The sequence below is a fragment of the Lates calcarifer genome, linkage group LG5 (genome assembly GCF_001640805.2).
Source record: "Lates calcarifer isolate ASB-BC8 linkage group LG5, TLL_Latcal_v3, whole genome shotgun sequence".
In the NCBI taxonomy this organism is placed as follows: Eukaryota; Metazoa; Chordata; class Actinopteri; family Centropomidae; genus Lates; species Lates calcarifer.
Genome location: NC_066837.1, coordinates 933,685 through 955,700, shown reverse-complemented (window position 1 = coordinate 955,700; position 22,016 = coordinate 933,685). Strand labels below are relative to the sequence as shown.

General features: G+C 42.0%; 2 long non-coding RNA genes across 11 annotated transcripts; both read right to left on the bottom strand.

Annotated features, from left to right (window-relative positions):
• Positions 1–1,936: 1,936 nt before the first annotated feature.
• LOC127142525 (uncharacterized) lies at positions 1,937–2,331 on the bottom strand. The gene is made up of 3 exons (XR_007813340.1): positions 2,243–2,331; positions 2,051–2,084; positions 1,937–1,976 (listed from the first exon to the last, which is right to left on the bottom strand). It is a non-coding gene; the product is annotated as an uncharacterized LOC127142525 (long non-coding RNA).
• An 808-nt stretch (positions 2,332–3,139) lies between these two features.
• LOC108888709 (uncharacterized) lies at positions 3,140–21,497 on the bottom strand. Of its 10 annotated transcripts, XR_007813314.1 has the most exons (15): positions 21,300–21,497; positions 20,456–20,516; positions 19,762–20,225; positions 18,382–18,611; positions 17,730–17,774; positions 16,461–17,323; positions 15,191–16,053; positions 13,901–14,784; positions 12,631–13,493; positions 10,072–10,934; positions 7,493–8,374; positions 6,225–7,085; positions 4,955–5,817; positions 4,353–4,548; positions 3,142–3,673 (listed from the first exon to the last, which is right to left on the bottom strand). It is a non-coding gene; the product is annotated as an uncharacterized LOC108888709 (long non-coding RNA). The 10 variants fall into 10 exon arrangements; XR_007813311.1 differs by having other exon boundaries at positions 3,141–3,673; positions 17,730–18,611; XR_007813313.1 differs by lacking the exon at positions 7,493–8,374 and having other exon boundaries at positions 3,140–3,673; positions 17,730–18,611.
• Between the last annotated feature and the right edge of the window lie 519 nt (positions 21,498–22,016).

Here is a 22,016-nt window from a genome sequence, read left to right as displayed (position 1 = left end):
AAAAAGTCATAAAAAATGTCATAGTATAGTATAGCATCAAAAATGTCATGAAAATGTCATAGTATAGTAAGTGGTCAAAAATGTCATAAAAATGTCATAGTATAGTAAGTTCATCAAAAAATGTCATAGTATAGTAAGTCATCAAAAATCATAATGTTCATAAAAATGTCATAGAAAAGTATGTGGTCATAAATGTCATAAAAATGTCTGAGTAATTTTTAATTTCTATTCATGTATTTGTTTTAATTTATTTCATATCTGTTTTTTTACTATTGCATTATTATTGATGAGTGGAAATGTGGTTGTTTATCTTCATGAGCAAAGTTGAATTTCCCTTTGAGAATGAATAAAGTTCTTTCTATTCTATGGGGTCAAAGTGTCATTAATTGTCATGGTATAGTGCGTAGTCAGAAATGTCCAAAACCGCCATGGTATATTAAGGTGAAAGGAAGTGTTGGGATTAGGACTAAGTAAATAGTATGTAAGATTGTCTACAACAGTTGCTAGGGTTAGGGTTAGGGTTACCTGAAATAGTTGTTAGGGTTAGGGTTAGGGTTACTTTAAATAGTTGCTAAGGTTAGGGTTAGGGTTACTTTAAACAGTTGCTAGGGTTAGGGTTACCTGAAATAGTTGCGAGGGTTAGGGTTACCTGAAATAGTTGTTAGGGTTAGGGTTACTTGAAATAGTTGCTAGGGTTAGGGTTACTTGAAATAGTTGTTAGGGTTAGGGTTAGGGTTACTTTAAATAGTTGCTAGGGTTAGGGTTACCTGAAATAGTTGTTAGGGTTAGGGTTACCTCTAATAGTTGCTAGGGTTAGGGTTACCTGAAATAGTTGCTAGGGTTAGGGTTACTTGAAATAGTTGCTAAGGTTAGGGTTACTTGAAATAGTTGCTAGGGTTAGGGTTAGGGTTACCTGAAATAGTTGCGAGGGTTAGGGTTACCTGAAATAGTTGCGAGGGTTAGGGTTAGGGTTACCTCTAATAGTTGCTAGGGTTAGGGTTAGGGTTACTTGAAATAGTTGCTAGGGTTAGGGTTAGGGTTACCTCTAATAGTTGCTAGGGTTAGGGGTACCTTGAAATAGTTGCTAGGGTTAGGGTTACTTGAAATAGTTGCTAAGGTTAGGGTTACTTGAAATAGTTGTTAGGGTTAGGGTTACCTCTAATAGTTGCTAGGGTTAGGGTTACTTGAAATAGTTGCTAGGGTTAGGGTTACCTGAAATAGTTGCTAGGGTTAGGGTTACTTGAAATAGTTGCTAGGGTTAGGGTTACTTGAAATAGTTGCTAGGGTTAGGGTTACTTGAAATAGTTGTTAGGGTTAGGGTTAGGGTTACTTTAAATAGTTGCTAGGGTTAGGGTTACCTGAAATAGTTGTTAGGGTTAGGGTTACCTCTAATAGTTGCTAGGGTTAGGGTTACTTGAAATAGTTGCTAAGGTTAGGGTTACTTGAAATAGTTGCTAGGGTTAGGGTTAGGGTTACCTGAAATAGTTGCTAGGGTTAGGGTTAGGGTTACCTGAAATAGTTGCGAGGGTTAGGGTTACCTGAAATAGTTGCGAGGGTTAGGGTTACCTGAAATAGTTGCTAGGGTTAGGGTTAGGGTTACCTCTAATAGTTGCTAGGGTTAGGGTTACTTGAAATAGTTGCTAGGGTTAGGGTTAGGGTTACCTCTAATAGTTGCTAGGGTTAGGGGTACCTGAAATAGTTGCTAGGGTTAGGGTTACTTGAAATAGTTGCTAGGGTTAGGGTTACCTGAAATAGTTGTTAGGGTTAGGGTTAGGGTTACCTCTAATAGTTGCTAGGGTTAGGGGTACCTGAAATAGTTGCTAGGGTTAGGGTTACTTGAAATAGTTGCTAGGGTTAGGGGTACCTGAAATAGTTGCTAGGGTTAGGGTTACTTGAAATAGTTGCTAGGGTTAGGGTTACCTGAAATAGTTGCTAGGGTTAGGGTTACCTGAAATAGTTGCTAGGGTTAGGGTTACCTGAAATAGTTGCTAAGGTTAGGGTTAGGGTTAGGGTTACCTCTAATAGTTGCTAGGGTTAGGGTTAGGGTTACCTGAAATAGTTGTTAGGGTTAGGGTTAGGGTTACCTGAAATAGTTGTTAGGGTTAGGGTTACCTCTAATAGTTGCTAGGGTTAGGGTTACCTGAAATAGTTGCTAGGGTTAGGGTTACCTGAAATAGTTGCTAGGGTTAGAGTTAGGGTTACCTGAAATAGTTGCTAGGGTTAGGGTTAGGGTTAGGGTTACCTGAAATAGTTGCTAGGGTTAGGGTTACCTGAAATAGTTGCTAGGGTTAGGGTTAGGGTTACCTGAAATAGTTGCTAGGGTTAGGGTTAGGGTTAGGGTTACCTGAAATAGTTGCTAAGGTTAGGATTAGGGTTAGGGTTACCTGAAATAATTGCTAGGGTTAGGGTTAGGGTTACCTGAAATAGTTGCTAAGGTTAGGGTTAGGGTTAGGGTTACCTGAAATAGTTGCTAAGGTTAGGATTAGGGTTAGGGTTACCTGAAATAATTGCTAGGGTTAGGGTTAGGGTTACCTGAAATAGTTGCTAAGGTTAGGGTTAGGGTTAGGGTTACCTGAAATAATTGCTAGGCTTAGGGTTACCTGAAATAGTTGCTAGGGTTAGGGTTAGGGTTACCTGAAATAGTTGCTAGGGTTAGGGTTAGGGTTACCTCTAATAGTTGCTAGGGTTAGGGTTACCTGAAATAGTTGCTAGGGTTAGGGTTACCTGAAATAGTTGTTAGGGTTAGGGTTAGGGTTACCTCTAATAGTTGCTAGGGTTAGGGTTACCTGAAATAGTTGCTAGGGTTAGGGTTACCTGAAATAGTTGTTAGGGTTAGGGTTAGGGTTACCTCTAATAGTTGCTAGGGTTAGGGTTACTTGAAATAGTTGCTAGGGTTAGGGTTACCTGAAATAGTTGCTAGGGTTAGGGTTACCTGAAATAGTTGCTAGGGTTAGGGTTACCTGAAATAGTTGCTAGGGTTAGGGTTACCTGTTATAAATGTTAGGGTTATCTGTAATAGTTCTCTGTAATCTAAAAGTTGTTCTAATAATAATATGGTAAGAGCAGGGCATACAAGCTAAAAGTAATTTGTAGTAACAGGCATTTGAATCAGAATATCTTTATTGTCATTGTCACACACAACAAAATGTAAAATGCCAACAAGTCGATACATCATTCCATCATTCCTAAAATAGAAGAAAATAAATAAGATGCAATAAAAAACAGTTTTAAAAAAGCACACACACATACACACACATTCTGTTGTCATTGCACAGTGCCTTATTGCACCTCAGGTTATGAATTTAGCTGTACTGAGTGTAATGATTGCTATTCTTGAATCTGTTTGTCTTTGTTTTCAGTGATCTGTAGCGTCTGCCTGCCAGCAGCAGTTCAAACAGAGCGTGTCCAGAGTGAGAAGTGTCCTTTAGAATGTTCGGGGCTTTTCTGAGACAGAGGGAACTGTAGCAGTTGTTCCAGTGTGGGAGAGGGCAGCCGACCATCCTCGGGGCTGTGTTAAGCAGCTGTACAGCTGATGTACCACACACATATACAGTACATTAGGATGCTGTATCGAGTGATGTTATTTCTTCTCAGCACAGGAAGTCAGAGATAAACAATCATGAGGATGAGCAGGAGGATGAGCAGGAGGAGGAGGAGGAGGCGGCAGCATCACCTGCAGAGAACAGAAAACAATGCACCTGTCAGTTAGGGTTAACCCTGTCACACACAGGCCTCCAGCTTCTTGCTGCTCAGCCTCCTCCTGTTGGAGACACTTGCTTTTATTCTTCCTCCCAAAATGATGAGCACACGAGGATATGCTTATTAAAATGATGATTCATGAAGTAACTGCATCACGAGCCGTGTTCTTAAAGATGTGTACGTCTCTAATTAGCATGTCCTCATGTGTTGGGTTACAGAATAAAACCAAGTGTCTCCTAGTGGTCAAACATCCGTCATTATCTCTGCTGCACTTTGTTCAATGTCTGGAATAAAATCAAGTTTTCTAAGTTGAGTTTCTGTTTTCAAATTAATGTCACAAACATGATTTTATCAAAGATCATTCTCAGAACCTCACATCATGATATCAGTATATAGTATATGTACTGTGACATTTTCTCATTTTACTTCTAAATTTACATTTAACTGTTTTCTGTTGCAAACTACATTCAGTATCAGATTACTTTGATATTGCTAATTACTTTTACATTACTTCTGTAAATACAGATTACTTAGACATTATTTCTATATTGCAGATTACTTCTATTATTACACTTTTCTGATATACTGAACATAAACAGTTTAATGTCAGTGCTGTGTGTTGGACAGTTGATGTAAAGCTGTTTGTGAATTACCTGGAGGCCTCTGTCCTGGTCTCAAAGAACTTCTTCATTGTAGGAAGACTCTGTGATCGCGGACAATGTGTCCATGATCGTAGTTGAAGCCGTTGAATCGGTGACCCCAGTCTCTGCTGATTCTTGCGCATGTCTTTACGAAGCATGGACAATGTCTCAGCAATCGTGGATGATGTCGTGGACGAAGTGGTGACACCTGGAGGAAATCAAAGAGAAACACACAAAGGAAAATGATCAATACTCTACTACTTTAATACAGTATGACTTTATTAACGACACACTACACTAAGATGTTTGTGTGGCATTTGTGACCACATGCTACAGTATGACATTTTTATAAAATTACTGACAACATGTTTTAATGTGATTTATTTTGGTTATAATTGTAATGGCTTAATATACTATTACATTTTTGACATTTTTAAAGCCTTACTTTACGATATTATTTGAAATATCTTTATTATGATTATTAATAATTATACTTTTTTACATGTTTGATGCCAATTACTTCTATTATTACACTTTTCTGATATACTGAACATAAACAGTTTAATGTCAGTGCTCTGTGTTGGACAGTTGATGTAAAGCTGTTTGTGAATTACCTGGAGGCCTCTGTCCTGGTCTCAAAGAACGTCACTGTACGAAGACTCTCTGCGACCGTGGACAATGTGTCTCTGAGATCATGGACAAAGTCTCCGCGATCATCGACAATGTCTCAATGAACGCCGGCAATGCCGACTTATCGGGGACCGAGTCACCACGAGTCATGGACAATGTCTCTGATCGTGGACGATGTCTCCCTCATCCTCAACAATGTCTCTCCGATCATGGACGAAGGCTCAGCGATCGTGGACGATGTCATGGACGAAGTGGTGATACCTGGTCTTCTGTGATCGCGGACTACGTCTCTGTGATCGCGGACAATGTCTCTGAGATTATGGACAAAGTCTCTGCAATCATTGACAATATGTCTGTGATCGTGGACCAAGTCTCAGATGATAGACTGTTTCTCTGTGATCATTAACAATGTCAGCTGATCGCGGTCATGCCGTCGAATCGAGGAACCACAGTGTCACTACCGATTCTTGCGCAGAGCTCTGCGAAGCAGAGACAATGTCTCTGACCATGGACAACGTCTCTCTCATCTTTGACAAGGTCTCTGCAACCACGGACAACGTCTCTGATTGTGGACGATATCTCCCTCATCCTCAACAATGTCTCTCCAATCATGGACCATGTCTGCGATCGTGGACTACGTCTCTGTGATCGCGGACAATGTCTCTGAGATTATGGACAAAGTCTCTGCGATCGTCGACAATGTCTCCATGAACGCCGGCAATGCCGACTTATCGGGGACCGAGTCACCACGAGTCACGGACAATGTCTCAGATCGAGGATGATGTCTCCCTCATCCTCAACAATGTCTCTCCGATCGTGGATGATGTCGTGGACGAAGTGGTGACACCTGGAGGAAATCAAAGAGAAACACACGAAGGAAAATGATCAATACTCTACTACTTTAATACAGTATGACTTTATTAACGACACACTACACTAAGATGTTTGTGTGGCATTTGTGACCACATGCTACAGTATGACATTTTTATAAAATTACTGACAACATGTTTTAATGTGATTTATTTTGGTTATAATTGTAATGGCTTAATATACTATTACATTTTTGACATTTTTAAAGCCTTACTTTACGATATTATTTGAAATATCTTTATTATGATTATTAATAATTATACTTTTTTTACATGTTTGATGCCAATTACTTCTATTATTACACTTTTCTGATATACTGAACATAAACAGTTTAATGTCAGTGCTGTGTGTTGGACAGTTGATGTAAAGCTGTTTGTGAATTACCTGGAGGCCTCTGTCCTGGTCTCAAAGAACGTCACTGTACGAAGACTCTCTGCGACCGTGGACAATGTCTCTGAGATCATGGACAAAGTCTCCGCGATCATCGACAATGTCTCAATGAACGCCGGCAATGCCGACTTATCGGGGACCGAGTCACCACGAGTCATGGACAATGTCTCTGATCGTGGACGATGTCTCCCTCATCCTCAACAATGTCTCTCCGATCATGGACGAAGGCTCAGCGATCGTGGACGATGTCATGGACGAAGTGGTGATACCTGGTCTTCTGTGATCGCGGACTACGTCTCTGTGATCGCGGACAATGTCTCTGAGATTATGGACAAAGTCTCTGCAATCATTGACAATATGTCTGTGATCGTGGACCAAGTCTCTGATGATAGACTGTTTCTCTGTGATCATTAACAATGTCAGCTGATCGCGGTCATGCCGTCGAATCGAGGAACCACAGTGTCACTACCGATTCTTGCGCAGAGCTCTGCGAAGCAGAGACAATGTCTCTGACCATGGACAACGTCTCTCTCATCTTTGACAAGGTCTCTGCAACCACGGACAACGTCTCTGATTGTGGACGATATCTCCCTCATCCTCAACAATGTCTCTCCAATCATGGACCATGTCTGCGATCGTGGACTACGTCTCTGTGATCGCGGACAATGTCTCTGAGATTATGGACAAAGTCTCTGCGATCGTCGACAATGTCTCCATGAACGCCGGCAATGCCGACTTATCGGGGACCGAGTCACCACGAGTCACGGACAATGTCTCAGATCGAGGATGATGTCTCCCTCATCCTCAACAATGTCTCTCCGATCGTGGATGATGTCGTGGACGAAGTGGTGACACCTGGAGGAAATCAAAGAGAAACACACGAAGGAAAATGATCAATACTCTACTACTTTAATACAGTATGACTTTATTAACGACACACTACACTAAGATGTTTGTGTGGCATTTGTGACCACATGCTACAGTATGACATTTTTATAAAATTACTGACAACATGTTTTAATGTGATTTATTTTGGTTATAATTGTAATGGCTTAATATACTATTACATTTTTGACATTTTTAAAGCCTTACTTTACGATATTATTTGAAATATCTTTATTATGATTATTAATAATTATACTTTTTTTACATGTTTGATGCCAATTACTTCTATTATTACACTTTTCTGATATACTGAACATAAACAGTTTAATGTCAGTGCTGTGTGTTGGACAGTTGATGTAAAGCTGTTTGTGAATTACCTGGAGGCCTCTGTCCTGGTCTCAAAGAACGTCACTGTACGAAGACTCTCTGCGACCGTGGACAATGTCTCTGAGATCATGGACAAAGTCTCCGCGATCATCGACAATGTCTCAATGAACGCCGGCAATGCCGACTTATCGGGGACCGAGTCACCACGAGTCATGGACAATGTCTCTGATCGTGGACGATGTCTCCCTCATCCTCAACAATGTCTCTCCGATCATGGACGAAGGCTCAGCGATCGTGGACGATGTCATGGACGAAGTGGTGATACCTGGTCTTCTGTGATCGCGGACTACGTCTCTGTGATCGCGGACAATGTCTCTGAGATTATGGACAAAGTCTCTGCAATCATTGACAATATGTCTGTGATCGTGGACCAAGTCTCTGATGATAGACTGTTTCTCTGTGATCATTAACAATGTCAGCTGATCGCGGTCATGCCGTCGAATCGAGGAACCACAGTGTCACTACCGATTCTTGCGCAGAGCTCTGCGAAGCAGAGACAATGTCTCTGACCATGGACAACGTCTCTCTCATCTTTGACAAGGTCTCTGCGACCACGGACAACGTCTCTGATTGTGGACGATATCTCCCTCATCCTCAACAATGTCTCTCCAATCATGGACCATGTCTGCGATCGTGGACTACGTCTCTGTGATCGCGGACAATGTCTCTGAGATTATGGACAAAGTCTCTGCGATCGTCGACAATGTCTCCATGAACGCCGGCAATGCCGACTTATCGGGGACCGAGTCACCACGAGTCACGGACAATGTCTCAGATCGAGGACGATGTCTCCCTCATCCTCAACAATGTCTCTCCGATCGTGGACGACGTCTCAGCAATCGTGGATGATGTCGTGGACGAAGTGGTGACACCTGGAGGAAATCAAAGAGAAACACACGAAGGAAAATGATCAATACTCTACTACTTTAATACAGTATGACTTTATTAACGACACACTACACTAAGATGTTTGTGTGGCATTTGTGACCACATGCTACAGTATGACATTTTTATAAAATTACTGACAACATGTTTTAATGTGATTTATTTTGGTTATAATTGTAATGGCTTAATATACTATTACATTTTTGACATTTTTAAAGCCTTACTTTACGATATTATTTGAAATATCTTTATTATGATTATTAATAATTATACTTTTTTACATGTTTGATGCCAATTACTTCTATTATTACACTTTTCTGATATACTGAACATAAACAGTTTAATGTCAGTGCTGTGTGTTGGACAGTTGATGTAAAGCTGTTTGTGAATTACCTGGAGGCCTCTGCCCTGGTCTCAAAGAACGTCACTGTACGAAGACTCTCTGCGACCGTGGACAATGTGTCTCTGAGATCATGGACAAAGTCTCCGCGATCATCGACAATGTCTCAATGAACGCCGGCAATGCCGACTTATCGGGGACCGAGTCACCACGAGTCATGGACAATGTCTCTGATCGTGGACGATGTCTCCCTCATCCTCAACAATGTCTCTCCGATCATGGACGAAGGCTCAGCGATCGTGGACGATGTCATGGACGAAGTGGTGATACCTGGTCTTCTGTGATCGCGGACTACGTCTCTGTGATCGCGGACAATGTCTCTGAGATTATGGACAAAGTCTCTGCAATCATTGACAATATGTCTGTGATCGTGGACCAAGTCTCAGATGATAGACTGTTTCTCTGTGATCATTAACAATGTCAGCTGATCGCGGTCATGCCGTCGAATCGAGGAACCACAGTGTCACTACCGATTCTTGCGCAGAGCTCTGCGAAGCAGAGACAATGTCTCTGACCATGGACAACGTCTCTCTCATCTTTGACAAGGTCTCTGCGACCACGGACAACGTCTCTGATTGTGGACGATATCTCCCTCATCCTCAACAATGTCTCTCCAATCATGGACCATGTCTGCGATCGTGGACTACGTCTCTGTGATCGCGGACAATGTCTCTGAGATTATGGACAAAGTCTCTGCGATCGTCGACAATGTCTCCATGAACGCCGGCAATGCCGACTTATCGGGGACCGAGTCACCACGAGTCACGGACAATGTTTCAGATCGAGGACGATGTCTCCCTCATCCTCAACAATGTCTCTCCGATCGTGGACGACGTCTCAGCAATCGTGGATGATGTCGTGGACGAAGTGGTGACACCTGGAGGAAATCAAAGAGAAACACACGAAGGAAAATGATCAATACTCTACTACTTTAATACAGTATGACTTTATTAACGACACACTACACTAAGATGTTTGTGTGGCATTTGTGACCACATGCTACAGTATGACATTTTTATAAAATTACTGACAACATGTTTTAATGTGATTTATTTTGGTTATAATTGTAATGGCTTAATATACTATTACATTTTTGACATTTTTAAAGCCTTACTTTACGATATTATTTGAAATATCTTTATTATGATTATTAATAATTATACTTTTTTTACATGTTTGATGCCAATTACTTCTATTATTACACTTTTCTGATATACTGAACATAAACAGTTTAATGTCAGTGCTGTGTGTTGGACAGTTGATGTAAAGCTGTTTGTGAATTACCTGGAGGCCTCTGTCCTGGTCTCAAAGAACGTCACTGTACGAAGACTCTCTGCGACCGTGGACAATGTGTCTCTGAGATCATGGACAAAGTCTCCGCGATCATCGACAATGTCTCAATGAACGCCGGCAATGCCGACTTATCGGGGACCGAGTCACCACGAGTCATGGACAATGTCTCTGATCGTGGACGATGTCTCCCTCATCCTCAACAATGTCTCTCCGATCATGGACGAAGGCTCAGCGATCGTGGACGATGTCATGGACGAAGTGGTGATACCTGGTCTTCTGTGATCGCGGACTACGTCTCTGTGATCGCGGACAATGTCTCTGAGATTATGGACAAAGTCTCTGCAATCATTGACAATATGTCTGTGATCGTGGACCAAGTCTCTGATGATAGACTGTTTCTCTGTGATCATTAACAATGTCAGCTGATCGCGGTCATGCCGTCGAATCGAGGAACCACAGTGTCACTACCGATTCTTGCGCAGAGCTCTGCGAAGCAGAGACAATGTCTCTGACCATGGACAACGTCTCTCTCATCTTTGACAAGGTCTCTGCAACCACGGACAACGTCTCTGATTGTGGACGATATCTCCCTCATCCTCAACAATGTCTCTCCAATCATGGACCATGTCTGCGATCGTGGACTACGTCTCTGTGATCGCGGACAATGTCTCTGAGATTATGGACAAAGTCTCTGCGATCGTCGACAATGTCTCCATGAACGCCGGCAATGCCGACTTATCGGGGACCGAGTCACCACGAGTCACGGACAATGTCTCAGATCGAGGACGATGTCTCCCTCATCCTCAACAATGTCTCTCCGATCGTGGATGATGTTGTGGACGAAGTGGTGACACCTGGAGGAAATCAAAGAGAAACACACGAAGGAAAATGATCAATACTCTACTACTTTAATACAGTATGACTTTATTAACGACACACTACACTAAGATGTTTGTGTGGCATTTGTGACCACATGCTACAGTATGACATTTTTATAAAATTACTGACAACATGTTTTAATGTGATTTATTTTGGTTATAATTGTAATGGCTTAATATACTATTACATTTTTGACATTTTTAAAGCCTTACTTTACGATATTATTTGAAATATCTTTATTATGATTATTAATAATTATACTTTTTTACATGTTTGATGCCAATTACTTCTATTATTACACTTTTCTGATATACTGAACATAAACAGTTTAATGTCAGTGCTGTGTGTTGGACAGTTGATGTAAAGCTGTTTGTGAATTACCTGGAGGCCTCTGCCCTGGTCTCAAAGAACGTCACTGTACGAAGACTCTCTGCGACCGTGGACAATGTGTCTCTGAGATCATGGACAAAGTCTCCGCGATCATCGACAATGTCTCAATGAACGCCGGCAATGCCGACTTATCGGGGACCGAGTCACCACGAGTCATGGACAATGTCTCTGATCGTGGACGATGTCTCCCTCATCCTCAACAATGTCTCTCCGATCATGGACGAAGGCTCAGCGATCGTGGACGATGTCATGGACGAAGTGGTGATACCTGGTCTTCTGTGATCGCGGACTACGTCTCTGTGATCGCGGACAATGTCTCTGAGATTATGGACAAAGTCTCTGCAATCATTGACAATATGTCTGTGATCGTGGACCAAGTCTCTGATGATAGACTGTTTCTCTGTGATCATTAACAATGTCAGCTGATCGCGGTCATGCCGTCGAATCGAGGAACCACAGTGTCACTACCGATTCTTGCGCAGAGCTCTGCGAAGCAGAGACAATGTCTCTGACCATGGACAACGTCTCTCTCATCTTTGACAAGGTCTCTGCGACCACGGACAACGTCTCTGATTGTGGACGATATCTCCCTCATCCTCAACAATGTCTCTCCAATCATGGACCATGTCTGCGATCGTGGACTACGTCTCTGTGATCGCGGACAATGTCTCTGAGATTATGGACAAAGTCTCTGCGATCGTCGACAATGTCTCCATGAACGCCGGCAATGCCGACTTATCGGGGACCGAGTCACCACGAGTCACGGACAATGTTTCAGATCGAGGACGATGTCTCCCTCATCCTCAACAATGTCTCTCCGATCGTGGACGACGTCTCAGCAATCGTGGATGATGTCGTGGACGAAGTGGTGACACCTGGAGGAAATCAAAGAGAAACACACGAAGGAAAATGATCAATACTCTACTACTTTAATACAGTATGACTTTATTAACGACACACTACACTAAGATGTTTGTGTGGCATTTGTGACCACATGCTACAGTATGACATTTTTATAAAATTACTGACAACATGTTTTAATGTGATTTATTTTGGTTATAATTGTAATGGCTTAATATACTATTACATTTTTGACATTTTTAAAGCCTTACTTTACGATATTATTTGAAATATCTTTATTATGATTATTAATAATTATACTTTTTTACATGTTTGATGCCAATTACTTCTATTATTACACTTTTCTGATATACTGAACATAAACACTTTAATGTCAGTGCTCTGTGTTGGACAGTTGATGTAAAGCTGTTTGTGAATTACCTGGAGGACTCTGTCCTGGTCTCAAAGAACGTCACTGTACGAAGACTCTCTGCGACCGTGGACAATGTGTCTCTGAGATCATGGACAAAGTCTCCGCGATCATCGACAATGTCTCCATGAACGCCGGCAATGCCGACTTATCGGGGACCGAGTCACCACGAGTCATGGACAATGTCTCTGATCGTGGACGATGTCTCCCTCATCCTCAACAATGTCTCTCCGATCATGGACGAAGGCTCAGCGATCGTGGACGATGTCATGGACGAAGTGGTGATACCTGGTCTTCTGTGATCGCGGACTACGTCTCTGTGATCGCGGACAATGTCTCTGAGATTATGGACAAAGTCTCTGCAATCATTGACAATATGTCTGTGATCGTGGACCAAGTCTCTGATGATAGACTGTTTCTCTGTGATCATTAACAATGTCAGCTGATCGCGGTCATGCCGTCGAATCGAGGAACCACAGTGTCACTACCGATTCTTGCGCAGAGCTCTGCGAAGCAGAGACAATGTCTCTGACCATGGACAACGTCTCTCTCATCTTTGACAAGGTCTCTGCGACCACGGACAACGTCTCTGATTGTGGACGATATCTCCCTCATCCTCAACAATGTCTCTCCAATCATGGACCATGTCTGCGATCGTGGACTACGTCTCTGTGATCGCGGACAATGTCTCTGAGATTATGGACAAAGTCTCTGCGATCGTCGACAATGTCTCCATGAACGCCGGCAATGCCGACTTATCGGGGACCGAGTCACCACGAGTCACGGACAATGTCTCAGATCGAGGACGATGTCTCCCTCATCCTCAACAATGTCTCTCCGATCGTGGATGATGTTGTGGACGAAGTGGTGACACCTGGAGGAAATCAAAGAGAAACACACGAAGGAAAATGATCAATACTCTACTACTTTAATACAGTATGACTTTATTAACGACACACTACACTAAGATGTTTGTGTGGCATTTGTGACCACATGCTACAGTATGACATTTTTATAAAATTACTGACAACATGTTTTAATGTGATTTATTTTGGTTATAATTGTAATGGCTTAATATACTATTACATTTTTGACATTTTTAAAGCCTTACTTTACGATATTATTTGAAATATCTTTATTATGATTATTAATAATTATACTTTTTTTACATGTTTGATGCCAATTACTTCTATTATTACACTTTTCTGATATACTGAACATAAACAGTTTAATGTCAGTGCTGTGTGTTGGACAGTTGATGTAAAGCTGTTTGTGAATTACCTGGAGGACTCTGTCCTGGTCTCAAAGAACGTCACTGTACGAAGACTCTCTGCGACCGTGGACAATGTGTCTCTGAGATCATGGACAAAGTCTCCGCGATCATCGACAATGTCTCAATGAACGCCGGCAATGCCGACTTATCGGGGACCGAGTCACCACGAGTCATGGACAATGTCTCTGATCGTGGACGATGTCTCCCTCATCCTCAACAATGTCTCTCCGATCATGGACGAAGGCTCAGCGATCGTGGACGATGTCATGGACGAAGTGGTGATACCTGGTCTTCTGTGATCGCGGACTACGTCTCTGTGATCGCGGACAATGTCTCTGAGATTATGGACAAAGTCTCTGCAATCATTGACAATATGTCTGTGATCGTGGACCAAGTCTCTGATGATAGACTGTTTCTCTGTGATCATTAACAATGTCAGCTGATCGCGGTCATGCCGTCGAATCGAGGAACCACAGTGTCACTACCGATTCTTGCGCAGAGCTCTGCGAAGCAGAGACAATGTCTCTGACCATGGACAACGTCTCTCTCATCTTTGACAAGGTCTCTGCGACCACGGACAACGTCTCTGATTGTGGACGATATCTCCCTCATCCTCAACAATGTCTCTCCAATCATGGACCATGTCTGCGATCGTGGACTACGTCTCTGTGATCGCGGACAATGTCTCTGAGATTATGGACAAAGTCTCTGCGATCGTCGACAATGTCTCCATGAACGCCGGCAATGCCGACTTATCGGGGACCGAGTCACCACGAGTCACGGACAATGTTTCAGATCGAGGACGATGTCTCCCTCATCCTCAACAATGTCTCTCCGATCGTGGACGACGTCTCAGCAATCGTGGATGATGTCGTGGACGAAGTGGTGACACCTGGAGGAAATCAAAGAGAAACACACGAAGGAAAATGATCAATACTCTACTACTTTAATACAGTATGACTTTATTAACGACACACTACACTAAGATGTTTGTGTGGCATTTGTGACCACATGCTACAGTATGACATTTTTATAAAATTACTGACAACATGTTTTAATGTGATTTATTTTGGTTATAATTGTAATGGCTTAATATACTATTACATTTTTGACATTTTTAAAGCCTTACTTTACGATATTATTTGAAATATCTTTATTATGATTATTAATAATTATACTTTTTTACATGTTTGATGCCAATTACTTCTATTATTACACTTTTCTGATATACTGAACATAAACACTTTAATGTCAGTGCTCTGTGTTGGACAGTTGATGTAAAGCTGTTTGTGAATTACCTGGAGGACTCTGTCCTGGTCTCAAAGAACGTCACTGTACGAAGACTCTCTGCGACCGTGGACAATGTGTCTCTGAGATCATGGACAAAGTCTCCGCGATCATCGACAATGTCTCCATGAACGCCGGCAATGCCGACTTATCGGGGACCGAGTCACCACGAGTCATGGACAATGTCTCTGATCGTGGACGATGTCTCCCTCATCCTCAACAATGTCTCTCCGATCATGGACGAAGGCTCAGCGATCGTGGACGATGTCATGGACGAAGTGGTGATACCTGGTCTTCTGTGATCGCGGACTACGTCTCTGTGATCGCGGACAATGTCTCTGAGATTATGGACAAAGTCTCTGCAATCATTGACAATATGTCTGTGATCGTGGACCAAGTCTCTGATGATAGACTGTTTCTCTGTGATCATTAACAATGTCAGCTGATCGCGGTCATGCCGTCGAATCGAGGAACCACAGTGTCACTACCGATTCTTGCGCAGAGCTCTGCGAAGCAGAGACAATGTCTCTGACCATGGACAACGTCTCTCTCATCTTTGACAAGGTCTCTGCGACCACGGACAACGTCTCTGATTGTGGACGATATCTCCCTCATCCTCAACAATGTCTCTCCAATCATGGACCATGTCTGCGATCGTGGACTACGTCTCTGTGATCGCGGACAATGTCTCTGAGATTATGGACAAAGTCTCTGCGATCGTCGACAATGTCTCCATGAACGCCGGCAATGCCGACTTATCGGGGACCGAGTCACCACGAGTCACGGACAATGTCTCAGATCGAGGACGATGTCTCCCTCATCCTCAACAATGTCTCTCCGATCGTGGATGATGTTGTGGACGAAGTGGTGACACCTGGAGGAAATCAAAGAGAAACACACGAAGGAAAATGATCAATACTCTACTACTTTAATACAGTATGACTTTATTAACGACACACTACACTAAGATGTTTGTGTGGCATTTGTGACCACATGCTACAGTATGACATTTTTATAAAATTACTGACAACATGTTTTAATGTGATTTATTTTGGTTATAATTGTAATGGCTTAATATACTATTACATTTTTGACATTTTTAAAGCCTTACTTTACGATATTATTTGAAATATCTTTATTATGATTATTAATAATTATACTTTTTTTACATGTTTGATGCCAATTACTTCTATTATTACACTTTTCTGATATACTGAACATAAACAGTTTAATGTCAGTGCTGTGTGTTGGACAGTTGATGTAAAGCTGTTTGTGAATTACCTGGAGGACTCTGTCCTGGTCTCAAAGAACGTCACTGTACGAAGACTCTCTGCGACCGTGGACAATGTGTCTCTGAGATCATGGACAAAGTCTCCGCGATCATCGACAATGTCTCAATGAACGCCGGCAATGCCGACTTATCGGGGACCGAGTCACCACGAGTCATGGACAATGTCTCTGATCGTGGACGATGTCTCCCTCATCCTCAACAATGTCTCTCCGATCATGGACGAAGGCTCAGCGATCGTGGACGATGTCATGGACGAAGTGGTGATACCTGGTCTTCTGTGATCGCGGACTACGTCTCTGTGATCGCGGACAATGTCTCTGAGATTATGGACAAAGTCTCTGCAATCATTGACAATATGTCTGTGATCGTGGACCAAGTCTCTGATGATAGACTGTTTCTCTGTGATCATTAACAATGTCAGCTGATCGCGGTCATGCCGTCGAATCGAGGAACCACAGTGTCACTACCGATTCTTGCGCAGAGCTCTGCGAAGCAGAGACAATGTCTCTGACCATGGACAACGTCTCTCTCATCTTTGACAAGGTCTCTGCGACCACGGACAACGTCTCTGATTGTGGACGATATCTCCCTCATCCTCAACAATGTCTCTCCAATCATGGACCATGTCTGCGATCGTGGACTACGTCTCTGTGATCGCGGACAATGTCTCTGAGATTATGGACAAAGTCTCTGCGATCGTCGACAATGTCTCCATGAACGCCGGCAATGCCGACTTATCGGGGACCGAGTCACCACGAGTCACGGACAATGTCTCAGATCGAGGACGATGTCTCCCTCATCCTCAACAATGTCTCTCCGATCGTGGATGATGTCGTGGACGAAGTGGTGACACCTGGAGGAAATCAAAGAGAAACACACGAAGGAAAATGATCAATACTCTACTACTTTAATACAGTATGACTTTATTAACGACACACTACACTAAGATGTTTGTGTGGCATTTGTGACCACATGCTACAGTATGACATTTTTATAAAATTACTGACAACATGTTTTAATGTGATTTATTTTGGTTATAATTGTAATGGCTTAATATACTATTACATTTTTGACATTTTTAAAGCCTTACTTTACGATATTATTTGAAATATCTTTATTATGATTATTAATAATTATACTTTTTTACATGTTTGATGCCAATTACTTCTATTATTACACTTTTCTGATATACTGAACATAAACAGTTTAATGTCAGTGCTGTGTGTTGGACAGTTGATGTAAAGCTGTTTGTGAATTACCTGGAGGCCTCTGTCCTGGTCTCAAAGAACGTCACTGTACGAAGACTCTCTGCGACCGTGGACAATGTCTCTGAGATCATGGACAAAGTCTCCGCGATCATCGACAATGTCTCCATGAACGCCGGCAATGCCGACTTATCGGGGACCGAGTCACCACGAGTCATGGACAATGTCTCTGATCGTGGACGATGTCTCCCTCATCCTCAACAATGTCTCTCCGATCATGGACGAAGGCTCAGCGATCGTGGACGATGTCATGGACGAAGTGGTGACACCTGGTCTTCTGTGATCGCGGACTACGTCTCTGTGATCGCGGACAATGTCTCTGAGATTATGGACAAAGTCTCTGCAATCATTGACAATATGTCTGCGATCGTGGACCAAGTCTCAGATGATAGACTGTTTCTCTGTGATCATTAACAATGTCAGCTGATCGCGGTCATGCCGTCGAATCGAGGAACCACAGTGTCACTACCGATTCTTGCGCAGAGCTCTGCGAAGCAGAGACAATGTCTCTGACCATGGACAACGTCTCTCTCATCTTTGACAAAGTCTCTGCGACCACGGACAACGTCTCTGATTGTGGACGATATCTCCCTCATCCTCAACAATGTCTCTCCAATCATGGACCATGTCTGCGATCGTGGACTACGTCTCTGTGATCGCGGACAATGTCTCTGAGATTATGGACAAAGTCTCTGCGATCATCGACAATGTCTCCATGAACGCCGGCAATGCCGACTTATCGGGGACCGAGTCACCACGAGTCACGGACAATGTCTCAGATCGAGGACGATGTCTCCCTCATCCTCAACAGTGTCTCTCCGATCGTGGACGAAGGCTCAGTGATTGTGGATGATGTTGTGGACGAAGTGGTGACACCTGGAGGAAATCAAAGAGAAACACACAAAGGAAAATGATCAATACACTACTACCTATTCCTCATCAACAGTTTAACCATGAAAACACAGAGAAATATTCAACATTACAGGTGAACCACAACATTTTACAAAACAGTTTTATGTCTTAGTATAATGTGACATTTTTACTTCTGTTTTGGATTATTATTACTTCTGCATAGTTTTTATATTACAGATTACTCTTACTGTTACCTTTAATATCAGATTAGTTAATTACATTACATGTTACCTTCCTTATTAAATATTACTAATACAGAGTAGTGATAGACCGATATGGTTTTTTCAGGGCCGATTATTAGTAGTCAAGGAGGCCGATAACCGATATTTGGACCCGATATTCATTTGTAGTAAAAATGAAAATACTGGCATCAAAATTTTGGATAATACAAACTCCAAGACTTAACTTTGTTTAAATGCCTTTAATCATATGTTTATTAAACAGCTTTTCAGATTTTCAACATGCTAAAGGTTTTTTTTATCTTAGACAATCGACATCTTTGTTTTACAATTCTAACAAAAAGTGAAAAAAATAAATAGCTCCCTAAAGTTTTCTACAGTAAATAAAGTTTTCCAAATTTTTCCAAATTTCAATAGAACTGAAATGTTATTTTATCTTTCACTTATTTTTGTTTTAAGTTCAAACATAAATATAAATATAATATAAAAATAAATAAATAAATAGCTTCCTGAAGTTTTATAAAGTCAATAATACAAAGTTAAATAAAATTTGCACAGAAATGTGAGTCTCAAATTAATTAATAGTCCCAATTGAGCAGCACCAGATTGTGGTGCAAACAGCAGAGTTGTTCAGTGTGTGTGAGCACTGTGCATGCACAGCTTTCACTGCTGATTGGTTACACACAGAGCCACGGCAACAGCCAATCAGATGGTGTTGTGGGCGGGACAATGCTGGAGACAGCGGAGTGACTGCAGACAGAGAGGCTGCGTCAGAGCCAAAATAACCGCGTTTTAATTTGATCTCATATCGGCCGTCGGATTAAAAAAACGGCCAATGCCAATATGCGTAAAAATGCCAAATATCGGCGCTGATAATCGGCCCGGCCGATAATCAGTCGATCCCTAATACAGAGTACTTGCTGTTGGTGAATTACCTGGAGGCCTCTGTCCTGGTCTCAAAGAACTTCTTCATTGTAGGAAGACTCTGTGATTGTGGACAATGTCTCTGAGATTATGGACAAAGTCTCTGATCATAAACACTGTCTTTGTGATCATGGACGATGTCTCTGAGATCATAAACGATGTCTCTGTGATCATCAACAATGCAGAGCTCTGCGAAGCATGGGATGTTTCTGATCGTGGACGATGTCTCCCTCATCCTCAACAATGTCTCTCCGATCATGGACAATCTATCTGCGATCGTGGATGATGTCTTTGTGTTCGTGGACGACGTCTCTGAGATCATAGACAATGTCTCTCTGAACGCCGGCAATGTCAACTAATCAGGGACCGAGTCACCACGAGTCAGGGACAATGTCTCTGATCACGGACAATGTCTCTCTCATCCTTAACAATGTCTCTGCAATTGTGGACGACGTCATGGACGAAGTGGTGACACCTGGAGGAAATCAAAGAGAAACATACAGAGGAAAATGATCAATCAATGTGAGGTAGACATTGATATTATAAAAATGATTAATCTAATCAGTAGTAAGTACATGTAATACTAAGTTTTGAGCTGGCCTTTAAGCAGTAACACTGAATGAAAAGACTGAGAACAGGTGCTGACATTAATAATTGAGCTAATGGACACATTATTTTCAGACTGTAAATCTTTAGGACATGTACCTGTTTGTTCTGTCAGGTGACGTTGGCTGCTGGTGTTTCCATCTCAGCTGAACGAGTTGACCTGGATAAAAAAGTGCAATGCTAAAAAAACAAATAACAAAAATCCATAAAAACCTTTCACCATTAAAACTTTAACAGTGTAGGTAAACCTAACACTGAAAACTAAACTCTGAAGCCCTGACAATCAAACTTTGAGCTTGGAAGTGTATAAAGTCATTATTTTATTTACTAAACTCAGAGAGAGAGAGAGAGAGAGAGAGAGAGAGAGAGAGAGAGAGAGAGCAGTATTTAAGGGAAAAATCTGAAAGCATAAATTTCACTTAAAAACTTAAATTTATCCTTTTTAGTTTTAATGTCATTATTGTGGAGGAGCAGGGAGTTAAAATCAAGTCTGTACCTGAAACAAAACTCTGCTCAATCAAATATCAAGTCACTACAAACAAATGACTAAAGCCCAATATACACAAGTGATCAATGGATGACCACGAACAGATTACTAGGAATGACCTCAAAAACACAGAGCCAATCGATCCGATGCCTTACAAGGATGCGAAACGATCACTTGATGCCAAACCACTACAAAGGGTCTCAAAATAAACAAGAGGGAACACAACATTACAGAGACACAAGATGTCTGCAAAGCGACCGCAAAGGTTAACAAACAAACGACCATAGACATTTTATCCGTCCATCCTACAGGCCCACAGCCTGTGTCATGGTCGCTTCAGCCATAGAAACATAAACACACTCTCACCACCCTCTTATGCGACTGAGAATTTAAATAAAGCCAAGAGATATAGCTAAAATAGCAGGCTAATGCTAATGCTAACGCTTGCTAGCTTACCTTTTGCGCCACAGGTTTGCTCAGCATCCGGCCTCAATCAAAACGGCTCCAAAGCTTGTTTTAACACGCAGGCTTGTTCTGTGATGAAGTCTCTCCACCCAAGGCGACTCAAACAGAGGTTTTCACTCCTTATTTTCAGTCGTTTTTCCGACATTGTTTGTCCACTGCTCTGCTCTGCCGTTCACGTTCAATGGCGCCATGCGCCGCAGCCAATGACGTCACACGCCAGCCAACATCAGCTGACAAACGCGGATTGGTCGACTCATTGTGCTCCGCCTAGAAACCGATTCTTGATTGGTCGAATTAGCAGTCTGTGATTTACAAGGCACATTAAGGTGCGTTCGACTTTATGTGGAGCCCTAATTGTTTTTCATACTTTTATTTTTCTCCCTATTTTTCTGGCCTGAGATTAAAACAAATTATCTTTGGTTGCGTAAACAGTGTGGATATAGGTTTAGAAAATAGTCCGATATATTGAGGGGAACAGTCATATTTTTAAATTTAGTTTAAAAATAAAACAGAAATCAGCTGTACAGGTTTTCCACAATGAGTTCGACACCCCTGCCGTCAGCGGTAGTTCACGTCGGACACACAGTCGATCTCGAACACAATATCATTTCCTAAGCCCAAATTCTCTAAATATTATTTATACCTGAATACAACAGGTTAAGTGGGGAGTTGTTTTCTCTCTTGCATTGATTGTCGATGTGTAGGGTT